We start from the raw sequence: 12,473 nt of genomic DNA on the forward strand, positions 1-12,473 counted from the left end.
CACAGAGTTTCACAGCCATCTCAGACCAGTCTGACTCCTCACCCTGTCTAGGTAGGATAGTTTTCCTTTTTCTGCAATTGTTGTCAGTTTCTATCTTTCTCCTTGAACTTCGAAAGGGCTCCTACATTCTCTCTAGACACTGGTTTCACTCCTGTAAGATTATCCTGGGTTTTATCTCTTATATCTTGGGTAGATGGCAAAATGGGTGGACCTTACCCAGAAAAAGTCCTGGACTCCCTCACAAGTTGAAGTTGCCCCGGGAATGTTCTGATGCACAATGATGGTGTCATCTCGTGGCACTCTGCCAATTCCACCTTGGCAGGTCACAAGTTTTCCTTCCTTCTGCCTTTGGGAAGTGTACCAGATACTTCCATAGATTGTAATATTCTTATGGTTCCTTTTCTTGTGCGTATTGATAACGTATCCTCACAATTGCTGCTTATTTATGATCTCTGCCCGCACCATACCATGAAATCTATATTTCCTAACACTACTAATGTGATATGCACTCGTAATGTGAAACAGTGAGGCCCGGGCCGCCCAAGCGGAATGTGGGCACTTACCTGCTCCACCACAGGGCCGGCCCTGAATTGTACTTTTGGACCAACCTTTTGCCTGAACTTGGGAAGACGTGGGCCTGTTTGGATTATTCGTGAAGGTGATTAGTAATAACATCATGGACGGTAACTTTTTCCGTTCGTTCATGGGTTTAGGACTGATCATGTTCTCTTCGTAGTATTCCTCTTCACCTATTTGGAATGGTCTGCCTTTCTGTAGCATCTGTAAGCATTTGGAGGTGATTTTCCATCCTTGGAAGTTCACCTTCCGTAAACTCTTTCCGCCCCCAAAGCTTTATGACATCATTCTGGACCCCTTTTTGGATTTTTGATTTGAGGTGAATTTATAGCCATGACCCTGCATTAGAACGTACTATAACTTCCAGATTCACATCCTCATTGCTTTAGACTTCTGTGTAGCTTACATCATCTTCACCAGTGTAAGACTAATCACAGGCCCTCACCACACACTTGTGCCTAATCTTCTCTTTCACCCTCCGTCACCGCCCCTCTTTGCCTCTGGGAGCCCGCATACAAATGTTCAGTGCCACCTGTTGGTTAGTGCTTGCTTTTTCTTCTCCTTGTAAGTGAGATTCTATGGTATTTGAATTTCTCACTGGGGCTTGTTACACTTCCCCTAAAACCCTCACAGCCATTCTGGTGGTCACAAATGGCTGGATTGCATCATTTGTTCCGGCTGAGTGGTATACCATTGTGTGGCTATAGCCCATCTTCCTTCTCCAATCATCCCTTGCTGGACACCAGGGTGCTTTCCAAGTCTTGGATATCAGGAGTAAGACTGTGGTGAACACAGCCATGCACATGTCTTTATGCGGTAGTCTTTCTGACTTTTTTGGATAAGCAAGCGGCAGACTAATAGCTGGGTCATACGGGACATGGATACTTAAACTTCTGAGGCAGTTCCACACCTTTGGCATCGTGGCTGCACCGGGTTACACTCCCACCAGCAGTGCAGGAGGCTTCCCTTCTCTCCACCTCCTCTCTGACACTTGTTATTTCCTGTCTGCTTCCTTCTAGCCATGCTGACCACAGTGAGCTGCCATGGCCTTGCAGTTTGGATTTGCATTTTCCTGAGACTTAATGATGGTGAACAAGTTTTCATGCACCTACTGGCCCTCTTTCTGTCTTCTTCGGAGAAATCTCTGCTTCCATCTTTTGACCAGGTTTTCATTGGCTTGTTTTTTTTCTTGTGGAGACGTGCGAGTTGATTGTATCTTTGGGCTTTTCACCCCTTGTCCGATGTGTGGTTTGCAAACATCCTCTCCCAATTGTTGTGGTGTCTTAGTATTCAGTTGATGGTTTCCTTGAGTGGGCAGAAGTGTGTGCATTTGATGTGGTCCCGTTTGTTCCTTGTTTCCTTTGTTGCCCTTGCCCAGTCAGACATGCTTCTTCCCAATAGGCGGCTCAGACAGATGGCAAAGAGCACTCTGCCTAGGTCTTCTCCTACAAGGTTCACGGTTTCAAGTCTGCCATTCAAGGCTTTAATCCATTTCAGGTGGTGTGTGTGCCAGGTGTAACATCATGGTGTACTCTCGTTGTGTTCCATGTGGCTGTGCAGGCTTCCCAGCACCGTTTATTGTAGAGACTCTCCTTTCTCCGCTGTCTCCACTTGGCTCCCTGGTCCAAAATGGGCTGTCCATGTAAGTTTGAGTTGGGCTCTGGGCTCTCAATTGTTTTGCATGGGTCTTCATGCCTGTTTTGGGGCCCAGACTGTGCCGTTTCGGTACCTAGCGCTTCGTCCTCTATGTTGAAATCAGAAATTGTGACACGTGCTGCTTTGTTCGTTTTCCTGAGGATTCCTTTGCCTAGTCAGGGTCTCGTGTTGCTGGCTAGAAACTTTAGGATTCTCTCTTCTTCTCTGTGGCAAATACTGCTGCAACTTTGACTGGGATTGCATGGAATCCAGAGATTCCTTACTGCGGTATGAACCTTTCAAGTGTGTTAATCCTTCCATTCCTAGATCCCTCGATATCTTTTTTTTTCTTGTGTCTTCTTGAGTTTCTTTCCCCAAAGGTTTGCTAGTTTTTGAATTAACATAGAATTCACCTGTTTTGCTAAGGTTATTCACAGAGATCCTATTCTTCGTAATGGCAAGCTCCTGTTTTTTTGTTTTTTTTTTCCTTAGCTTCAGTTTTTCTATTCTTTGCAACTTTTAATTGGTTTTGTTTTGGCACAAGTGCATTGCTGTGCTCACATCTGCTGGCAATGCTCCTGTATTTGCTGTGGAAGTCTGGCCCTGTCCAACGTCCCTTCCCATCTGCCTCTACTCTACCTCGGACGCCTGCACCAGAACAACTGAAGCAGTGGTGAGGAGGCCCAAACCGAGGATTCCACCCAGCCCATACTGGGCCACAGACCCAGAAGGTGCGGACCTCACCACTGCACCACCGGCCGGCCACTTACATGTTCAGTGGCAACGTGCAGTTGAGTGCAATGGGAGTTAAATATACTAGTGAGCCCAACTCTAGCACTGTGTAGATGAGGCTAGGTTGTTTTTCGGGTCCATTGTGATGTCAGAGGATTTGTCATAATTGTGTCTCTGAGGTCCAGCATGCTTCCTGGATACAGGTTTCAGAGCCTGCTTGGAGCAGTCTCATAACTCACCCTTCCCAGTTAGCCCATGCTTGACCTTCGCTGCCGTTTTTTGGCTTGTGAATTTCTCTGACTTTCAAACGTTCCAGCAGAGTCTGTCTAAAGACGGACATCATCTTTCATTGTGGATAATTCAGGTGTGATTTCTGTTCACCTTCCATTTTCTGGGTCCTCTTTTTCTTTTCCATAGTATACTCGTCATGGTCTTTCTCAGCTATCTCCCTTAGACATGCTTATCAGTCCGTTCTCCTTCATTCCAAGGGATTAGTTTGTATTTCTTTAATCGCTGTATGTTCTCTAGGGTGAGGTGTGAGTGCTTTCGTGACTCTTGGTTGTTGTCCTTGAATTTGCACCGGTCACTTGTAGGACTCTTGGCTATCCTAGCCTAGGTCAAACTAAGCACTGAGAACACGTGGTCATGTGGGTTGGTTTGACATCCTGAGATCAGAAACTAAAAATTCGAGGTGGTCCTGGCAACCCCCTTCACGGACACAATGTTTCCAAGACAACTTAGACAAATCGGATGAATTCCACTCTCCAGGAAAGATATTTTTCTGTCTCTTTTCCGGATTTGGGAAGTTTCGAACTTGACCCCTGATCCTTGAACGTTCCCCTAGATTCCGTCCAGATACGGGCTTACTTAATTTTTATAGGGTGTGCCATTTGTTTGCCCTACATCCTCTACCCTGGCCTGTTTATTTTTCTTGAAACACAACTGTAAAGTTCTAATTTTCGTGCAACTTCCTTACATATGGTGTCAAAACACATAATCAATAATCCTTCTACGGCAAGAGGTAGGGGGAGAGAATTTCGATGGAGGCAAACAGAGCACACTAGCCTGGGAGGGCAGCCTTCACGAAGGAACGAAGCCCTGTGGAAGAGGGTGCTTTTCAGCACCCTTGTAGAGCACTTCCAAACAAAGAGACATACCCCAAGCGTGACAGGGCTCCATTCCTTCAAGGCTTCCAAGACATCTCTTGGGACACATTACCATGTGCCCAGTGGGCCCACGTGACACCAGAGCTTCGGAAAAAGAGACTGACCTTCAAAGAATGCTATGGGCCTTGGAAAGGAGGCATCGATTCTTCTCTTCAATGTCCTCAAGACATCTTTCTTGACTTTGCATTATGCTTAAGGCACAAGGGCACTGTAGGTGTGATGAACGCCAAGTCCGGCCACTTGTTTCCAATGAAGTTGCAAGCTTGAATCAGCATGACCTCCCCATAGACTTGAATAGATGACAATGTTCTCCTCTCCGTGCCTGTCCCTCTATTCTCACTTGTGGCCTAGGGTTCCTTTCTTATCCCTTGCATCAGACTCTGTTTTATCTCTTCTAGTTTCTGTGCCTGCTTTCTGTTTGCCAAACCTGTTTCTGGGTATCTGTCCCTTTAATAGCCTAGCCTAGGCCAATCCTCAGACTGTAACCATGCGGCCACCCTGGGGGACATGTTCACCGTGATGTCATAAGCGACCTCAAAATTCGAAGTTGTCCTGACAACCTCCGTGCACACAGAGTTTCACAGCCATCTCAGACCAGTCTGACTCCTCACCCTGTCTAGGTAGGATAGTTTTCCTTTTTCTGCAATTGTTGTCAGTTTCTATCTTTCTCCTTGAACTTCGAAAGGGCTCCTACATTCTCTCTAGACACTGGTTTCACTCCTGTAAGATTATCCTGGGTTTTATCTCTTATATCTTGGGTAGATGGCAAAATGGGTGGACCTTACCCAGAAAAAGTCCTGGACTCCCTCACAAGTTGAAGTTGCCCAGGGAATGTTCTGATGCACAATGATGGTGTCATCTCGTGGCACTCTGCCAATTCCACCTTGGCAGGTCACAAGATTTCCTTCCTTCTGCCTTTGGGAAGTGTACCAGATACTTCCATAGATTGTAATATTCTTATGGTTCCTTTTCTTGTGCGTATTGATAACGTATCCTCACAATTGCTGCTTATTTATGATCTCTGCCCGCACCATACCATGAAATCTATATTTCCTAACACTACTAATGTGATATGCGCTCGTAATGTGAAACAGTGAGGCCCGGGCCGCCCAAGCGGAATGTGGGCACTTACCTGCTCCACCACAGGGCCGGCCCTGAATTGTACTTTTGGACCAACCTTTTGCCTGAACTTGGGAAGACGTGGGCCTGTTTGGATTATTCGTGAAGGTGATTAGTAATAACATCATGGACGGTAACATTTTCCGTTCGTTCATGGGTTTAGGACTGATCATGTTCTCTTCGTAGTATTCCTCTTCACCTATTTGGAATGGTCTGCCTTTCTGTAGCATCTGTAAGCATTTGGAGGTGATTTTCCATCCTTGGAAGTTCACCTTCCGTAAACTCTTTCCGCCCCCAAAGCTTTATGACATCATTCTGGACCCCTTTTTGGATTTTTGATTTGAGGTGAATTTATAGCCATGACCCTGCATTAGAACGTACTATAACTTCCAGATTCACATCCTCATTGCTTTAGACTTCTGTGTAGCTTACATCATCTTCACCAGTGTAAGACTAATCACAGGCCCTCACCACACACTTGTGCCTAATCTTCTCTTTCACCCTCCGTCACCGCCCCTCTTTGCCTCTGGGAGCCCGCATACAAATGTTCAGTGCCACCTGATGGTTAGTGCTTGCTTTTTCTTCGCCTTGTAAGTGAGATTCTATGGTATTTGAATTTCTCACTGGGGCTTGTTACACTTCCCCTAAAACCCTCACAGCCATTCTGGTGGTCACAAATGGCTGGATTGCATCATTTGTTCCGGCTGAGTGGTATACCATTGTGTGGCTATAGCCCATCTTCCTTCTCCAATCATCCCTTGCTGGACACCAGGGTGCTTTCCAAGTCTTGGATATCAGGAGTAAGACTGTGGTGAACACAGCCATGCACATGTCTTTATGCGGTAGTCTTTCTGACTTTTTTGGATAAGCAAGCGGCAGACTAATAGCTGGGTCATACGGGACATGGATACTTAAACTTCTGAGGCAGTTCCACACCTTTGGCATCGTGGCTGCACCGGGTTACACTCCCACCAGCAGTGCAGGAGGCTTCCCTTCTCTCCACCTCCTCTCTGACACTTGTTATTTCCTGTGTGCTTCCTTCTAGCCATGCTGACCACAGTGAGCTGCCATGGCCTTGCAGTTTGGATTTGCATTTTCCTGAGACTTAATGATGGTGAACAAGTTTTCATGCACCTACTGGCCCTCTTTCTGTCTTCTTCGGAGAAATCTCTGCTTCCATCTTTTGACCAGGTTTTCATTGGCTTGTTTTTTTTCTTGTGGAGACGTGCGAGTTGATTGTATCTTTGGGCTTTTCACCCCTTGTCCGATGTGTGGTTTGCAAACATCCTCTCCCAATTGTTGTGGTGTCTTAGTATTCAGTTGATGGTTTCCTTGAGTGGGCAGAAGTGTGTGCATTTGATGTGGTCCCGTTTGTTCCTTGTTTCCTTTGTTGCCCTTGCCCAGTCAGACATGCTTCTTCCCAATAGGCGGCTCAGACAGATGGCAAAGAGCACTCTGCCTAGGTCTTCTCCTACAAGGTTCACGGTTTCAAGTCTGCCATTCAAGGCTTTAATCCATTTCAGGTGGTGTGTGTGCCAGGTGTAACATCATGGTGTACTCTCGTTGTGTTCCATGTGGCTGTGCAGGCTTCCCAGCACCGTTTATTGTAGAGACTCTCCTTTCTCCGCTGTCTCCACTTGGCTCCCTGGTCCAAAATGGGCTGTCCATGTAAGTTTGAGTTGGGCTCTGGGCTCTCAATTGTTTTGCATGGGTCTTCATGCCTGTTTTGGGGCCCAGACTGTGCCGTTTCGGTACCTAGCGCTTCGTCCTCTATGTTGAAATCAGAAATTGTGACACGTGCTGCTTTGTTCGTTTTCCTGAGGATTCCTTTGCCTAGTCAGGGTCTCGTGTTGCTGGCTAGAAACTTTAGGATTCTCTCTTCTTCTCTGTGGCAAATACTGCTGCACCTTTGACTGGGATTGCATGGAATCCAGAGATTCCTTACTGCGGTATGAACCTTTCAAGTGTGTTAATCCTTCCATTCCTAGATCCCTCGATATCTTTTTTTTTCTTGTGTCTTCTTGAGTTTCTTTCCCCAAAGGTTTGCTAGTTTTTGAATTAACATAGAATTCACCTGTTTTGCTAAGGTTATTCACAGAGATCCTATTCTTCGTAATGGCAAGCTCCTGTTTTTTTGTTTTTTTTTTCCTTAGCTTCAGTTTTTCTATTCTTTGCAACTTTTAATTGGTTTTGTTTTGGCACAAGTGCATTGCTGTGCTCACATCTGCTGGCAATGCTCCTGTATTTGCTGTGGAAGTCTGGCCCTGTCCAACGTCCCTTCCCATCTGCCTCTACTCTACCTCGGACGCCTGCACCAGAACAACTGAAGCAGTGGTGAGGAGGCCCAAACCGAGGATTCCACCCAGCCCATACTGGGCCACAGACCCAGAAGGTGCGGACCTCACCACTGCACCACCGGCCGGCCACTTACATGTTCAGTGGCAACGTGCAGTTGAGTGCAATGGGAGTTAAATATACTAGTGAGCCCAACTCTAGCACTGTGTAGATGAGGCTAGGTTGTTTTTCGGGTCCATTGTGATGTCAGAGGATTTGTCATAATTGTGTCTCTGAGGTCCAGCATGCTTCCTGGATACAGGTTTCAGAGCCTGCTTGGAGCAGTCTCATAACTCACCCTTCCCAGTTAGCCCATGCTTGACCTTCGCTGCCGTTTTTTGGCTTGTGAATTTCTCTGACTTTCAAACGTTCCAGCAGAGTCTGTCTAAAGACGGACATCATCTTTCATTGTGGATAATTCAGGTGTGATTTCTGTTCACCTTCCATTTTCTGGGTCCTCTTTTTCTTTTCCATAGTATACTCGTCATGGTCTTTCTCAGCTATCTCCCTTAGACATGCTTATCAGTCCGTTCTCCTTCATTCCAAGGGATTAGTTTGTATTTCTTTAATCGCTGTATGTTCTCTAGGGTGAGGTGTGAGTGCTTTCGTGACTCTTGGTTGTTGTCCTTGAATTTGCACCGGTCACTTGTAGGACTCTTGGCTACCCTAGCCTAGGTCAAACTAAGCACTGAGAACACGTGGTCATGTGGGTTGGTTTGACATCCTGAGATCAGAAACTCCAAATTCGAGGTGGTCCTGGCAACCCCCTTCACGGACACAATGTTTCCAAGACAACTTAGACAAATCGGATGAATTCCACTCTCCAGGAAAGATATTTTTCTGTCTCTTTTCCGGATTTGGGAAGTTTCGAACTTGACCCCTGATCCTTGAACGTTCCCCTAGATTCCGTCCAGATACGGGCTTACTTAATTTTTATAGGGTGTGCCATTTGTTTGCCCTACATCCTCTACCCTGGCCTGTTTATTTTTCTTGAAACACAACTGTAAAGTTCTAATTTTCGTGCAACTTCCTTACATATGGTGTCAAAACACATAATCAATAATCCTTCTACGGCAAGAGGTAGGGGGAGAGAATTTCGATGGAGGCAAACAGAGCACACTAGCCTGGGAGGGCAGCCTTCACGAAGGAACAAAGCCCTGTGGAAGAGGGTGCTTTTCAGCACCCTTGTAGAGCACTTCCAAACAAAGAGACATACCCCAAGCGTGACAGGGCTCCATTCCTTCAAGGCTTCCAAGACATCTCTTGGGACACATTACCATGTGACCAGTGGGCCCACGTGACACCAGAGCTTCGGAGAAAGAGACTGACCTTCAAAGAATGCTATGGGCCTTGGAAAGGAGGCATCGATTCTTCTCTTCAATGTCCTCAAGACATCTTTCTTGACTTTGCATTATGCTTAAGGCACAAGGGCACTGTAGGTGTGATGAACCCCAAGTCCGGCCACTTGTTTCCAATGGAGTTGCAAGCTTGAATCAGCATGACCTCCCCATAGACTTGAATAGATGACAATGTTCTCCTCTCCGTGCCTGTCCCTCTATTCTCACTTGTGGCCTAGGGTTCCTTTCTTATCCCTTGCATCAGACTCTGTTTTATCTCTTCTAGTTTCTGTGCCTGCTTTCTGTTTGCCAAACCTGTTTCTGGGTATCAGATGTCCCTTTAATAGCCTAGCCTAGGCCAATCCTCAGGCTGTAACCATGCGGCCACCCTGGGGGACATGTTCACCGTGATGTCATAAGCGACCTCAAAATTCGAAGTTGTCCTGACAACCTCCGTGCACACAGAGTTTCACAGCCATCTCAGACCAGTCTGACTCCTCACCCTGTCTAGGTAGGATAGTTTTCCTTTTTCTGCAATTGTTGTCAGTTTCTATCTTTCTCCTTGAACTTCGAAAGGGCTCCTACATTCTCTCTAGACACTGGTTTCACTCCTGTAAGATTATCCTGGGTTTTATCTCTTATATCTTGGGTAGATGGCAAAATGGGTGGACCTTACCCAGAAAAAGTCCTGGACTCCCTCACAAGTTGAAGTTGCCCCGGGAATGTTCTGATGCACAATGATGGTGTCATCTCGTGGCACTCTGCCAATTCCACCTTGGCAGGTCACAAGTTTTCCTTCCTTCTGCCTTTGGGAAGTGTACCAGATACTTCCATAGATTGTAATATTCTTATGGTTCCTTTTCTTGTGCGTATTGATAACGTATCCTCACAATTGCTGCTTATTTATGATCTCTGCCCGCACCATACCATGAAATCTATATTTCCTAACACTACTAATGTGATATGCACTCGTAATGTGAAACAGTGAGGCCCGGGCCGCCCAAGCGGAATGTGGGCACTTACCTGCTCCACCACAGGGCCGGCCCTGAATTGTACTTTTGGACCAACCTTTTGCCTGAACTTGGGAAGACGTGGGCCTGTTTGGATTATTCGTGAAGGTGATTAGTAATAACATCATGGACGGTAACATTTTCCGTTCGTTCATGGGTTTAGGACTGATCATGTTCTCTTCGTAGTATTCCTCTTCACCTATTTGGAATGGTCTGCCTTTCTGTAGCATCTGTAAGCATTTGGAGGTGATTTTCCATCCTTGGAAGTTCACCTTCCGTAAACTCTTTCTGCCCCCAAAGCTTTATGACATCATTCTGGACCCCTTTTTGGATTTTTGATTTGAGGTGAATTTATAGCCATGACCCTGCATTAGAACGTACTATAACTTCCAGATTCACATCCTCATTGCTTTAGACTTCTGTGTAGCTTACATCATCTTCACCAGTGTAAGACTAATCACAGGCCCTCACCACACACTTGTGCCTAATCTTCTCTTTCACCCTCCGTCACCGCCCCTCTTTGCCTCTGGGAGCCCGCATACAAATGTTCAGTGCCACCTGTTGGTTAGTGCTTGCTTTTTCTTCTCCTTGTAAGTGAGATTCTATGGTATTTGAATTTCTCACTGGGGCTTGTTACACTTCCCCTAAAACCCTCACAGCCATTCTGGTGGTCACAAATGGCTGGATTGCATCATTTGTTCCGGCTGAGTGGTATACCATTGTGTGGCTATAGCCCATCTTCCTTCTCCAATCATCCCTTGCTGGACACCAGGGTGCTTTCCAAGTCTTGGATATCAGGAGTAAGACTGTGGGGAACACAGCCATGCACATGTCTTTATGCGGTAGTCTTTCTGACTTTTTTGGATAAGCAAGCGGCAGACTAATAGCTGGGTCATACGGGACATGGATACTTAAACTTCTGAGGCAGTTCCACACCTTTGGCATCGTGGCTGCACCGGGTTACACTCCCACCAGCAGTGCAGGAGGCTTCCCTTCTCTCCACCTCCTCTCTGACACTTGTTATTTCCTGTCTGCTTCCTTCTAGCCATGCTGACCACAGTGAGCTGCCATGGCCTTGCAGTTTGGATTTGCATTTTCCTGAGACTTAGTGATGGTGAACAAGTTTTCATGCACCTACTGGCCCTCTTTCTGTCTTCTTCGGAGAAATCTCTGCTTCCATCTTTTGACCAGGTTTTCATTGGCTTGTTTTTTTTCTTGTGGAGACGTGCGAGTTGATTGTATCTTTGGGCTTTTCACCCCTTGTCCGATGTGTGGTTTGCAAACATCCTCTCCCAATTGTTGTGGTGTCTTAGTATTCAGTTGATGGTTTCCTTGAGTGGGCAGAAGTGTGTGCATTTGATGTGGTCCCGTTTGTTTCTTGTTTCCTTTGTTGCCCTTGCCCAGTCAGACATGCTTCTTCCCAATAGGCGGCTCAGACAGATGGCAAAGAGCACTCTGCCTAGGTCTTCTCCTACAAGGTTCACGGTTTCAAGTCTGCCATTCAAGGCTTTAATCCATTTCAGGTGGTGTGTGTGCCAGGTGTAACATCATGGTGTACTCTCGTTGTGTTCCATGTGGCTGTGCAGGCTTCCCAGCACCGTTTATTGTAGAGACTCTCCTTTCTCCGCTGTCTCCACTTGGCTCCCTGGTCCAAAATGGGCTGTCCATGTAAGTTTGAGTTGGGCTCTGGGCTCTCAATTGTTTTGCATGGGTCTTCATGCCTGTTTTGGGGCCCAGACTGTGCCGTTTCGGTACCTAGCGCTTCGTCCTCTATGTTGAAATCAGAAATTGTGACACGTGCTGCTTTGTTCGTTTTCCTGAGGATTCCTTTGCCTAGTCAGGGTCTCGTGTTGCTGGCTAGAAACTTTAGGATTCTCTCTTCTTCTCTGTGGCAAATACTGCTGCACCTTTGACTGGGATTGCATGGAATCCAGAGATTCCTTACTGCGGTATGAACCTTTCAAGTGTGTTAATCCTTCCATTCCTAGATCCCTCGATATCTTTTTTTTTCTTGTGTCTTCTTGAGTTTCTTTCCCCAAAGGTTTGCTAGTTTTTGAATTAACATAGAATTCACCTGTTTTGCTAAGGTTATTCACAGAGATCCTATTCTTCGTAATGGCAAGCTCCTGTTTTTTTGTTTTTTTTTTCCTTAGCTTCAGTTTTTCTATTCTTTGCAACTTTTAATTGGTTTTGTTTTGGCACAAGTGCATTGCTGTGCTCACATCTGCTGGCAATGCTCCTGTATTTGCTGTGGAAGTCTGGCCCTGTCCAACGTCCCTTCCCATCTGCCTCTACTCTACCTCGGACGCCTGCACCAGAACAACTGAAGCAGTGGTGAGGAGGCCCAAACCGAGGATTCCACCCAGCCCATACTGGGCCACAGACCCAGAAGGTGCGGACCTCACCACTGCACCACCGGCCGGCCACTTACATGTTCAGTGGCAACGTGCAGTTGAGTGCAATGGGAGTTAAATATACTAGTGAGCCCAACTCTAGCACTGTGTAGATGAGGCTAGGTTGTTTTTCGGGTCCATTGTGATGTCAGAGGATTTGTCATAATTGTG

Source organism: Equus asinus, chromosome 1 (genome assembly GCF_041296235.1).
Source record: "Equus asinus isolate D_3611 breed Donkey chromosome 1, EquAss-T2T_v2, whole genome shotgun sequence".
Lineage (NCBI taxonomy): Eukaryota > Metazoa > Chordata > Mammalia > Perissodactyla > Equidae > Equus > Equus asinus.